Source organism: Lycium barbarum, chromosome 7, assembly GCF_019175385.1.
Source record: "Lycium barbarum isolate Lr01 chromosome 7, ASM1917538v2, whole genome shotgun sequence".
In the NCBI taxonomy this organism is placed as follows: Eukaryota; Viridiplantae; Streptophyta; class Magnoliopsida; order Solanales; family Solanaceae; genus Lycium; species Lycium barbarum.
In genome coordinates, this window is record NC_083343.1 from 91434842 (window position 1) to 91436507 (window position 1666).

The 1666-nt window shown below is 41.1% G+C and overlaps 1 non-coding gene across 1 annotated transcript; it reads right to left on the reverse strand.

The window, feature by feature from the left end:
- Positions 1-600: 600 nt before the first annotated feature.
- Positions 601-706, reverse strand: LOC132604784 (small nucleolar RNA R71). Its single transcript, XR_009568884.1, has one exon. It is a non-coding gene; the product is annotated as a small nucleolar RNA R71 (small nucleolar RNA).
- Between the last annotated feature and the right edge of the window lie 960 nt (positions 707-1666).

Genomic DNA, 1666 nt, shown 5'->3' on the forward strand with positions numbered 1-1666 from the left:
CTAACTTTGTTGGGTTACTATATTTGACATTGTCCGCTTTACGCTAATTAAAGGTGTAATTTGAGCGTATCAAATTTTGGCGCCGTTGTTGGGGAATACGGTTTTGAAATTACTAAATAGTGTTTGCTTTGATTGAAGTCTTTTGCTTATTCAGTCACACCTTGTTTGATATTCCTTGTAAACCAGGTGAACATGAATCAGAATCAGCAAAACCAACGTGCTGGTAACTAGGAGGCCGATTGAATAATCAAGATCTTGTTCCTGAGGAGGACTATGCATTTGCTATTGTTCATCCTCGGGTTGGAGCTGCAAGTATGAAAATTGACTCCTCTCTATACTAGTTGTTGAAGCTTGAGGGCTACTTTCTGAACTCTACCAATAATGATCCTCAACGTCATTTGCAAAATTTTGTGGGTGTATGTGCTAATCATATCCAAAACAATGTTTCACAGGATGCTATTCGGCTGAGGCTTTTCAAATATTCCTTAGCTGGAGATGCAAGAGCATGGTTCGAGAAGCTGCCCCGGAATTCTATTACTACATGGGCAGAGATGGTAGCAGTATTTCTCAAGAAATAGTACCCTCGTAGCAAGAAGGCTGAGATTCGTGACAAGATCTATGAATTTAAGCAGCGACCAGGGGAACAATTATATGAAGCTTGGGAGAAATTTAAAGAGTATTTGCAGAAAATTCCAAATTATGATTTTCCGGAGAATATATTTATGGAGAAGTTCTATTGAGGATGGATCTAGTGACGCAATCAATTGCAAACAATGCAGCTGACGGTTGTTTTATGAATAAATCTTATCGACGAGTGACCAACATACTTGACAGGCTGACTACGTACAATCAGGCTTGCCACTCAAACAATGCTAATATTGTGCCTTATGGTAGTGTCATGATCCAGAATATGGTAAAGGAGAATCAAGATACCCAGAAAACATTGGCTGAGCTTGCAACAAATATTTCCTTGGTAACCAAGAAGTTTGATGATACCCAGATCAAGAAGGTAAACGTTTGCGAAGATGAGTCAGGTATGCCGAAGGGGATGTACTAGGTCAAAGATGGTCCATTTCACGAGGGACCTCCTGTGCAGGCTGAAGATGCAAACTATGTGAACAATTCTCGAGAGGGTTATCAAAGGCAGAACTACCAAGGTGGTTACCAAAATCAGAATCAATAGAGACCTCAGCAGGGTTAGGGTGCTTACAATAACAACAACTCAGGGAACTACAATAATAATTATGGTGGTACGAACTAAGGTAGCTACAACAACAGCAACAATTTTAGGAACACGAGTTCCAATCCTTATATACGACCGAAGGGGCAATAAACAAAGCAAGGTAGTTCGAGCGTTGAAGCAATTCTTGAGAAGGTTCTGGCAATTCAATCAAAGTCTGAAAGAACATTATCTGGGCTAGCAGAGACAGCGGGTTCCCATACAACAGCTATTTAGAAGCTCGAGTCACAGATGTGTGATATTTCTAGAGAGCAGCACCCTCCTAAAAAGGAAGGACTTCCTAGTGACACTATTCCAAATCCGAAAAATTAGGGAGGCGGTGTAGACCGGGTGTTTGCCATTAGTACTCGGAGTGGTAAAATACTCCAAGGTGCTGAAAAGAAGTTTGTTAAACTCGAGCCGATTGATGAAGAGGAAGAGGCGCAG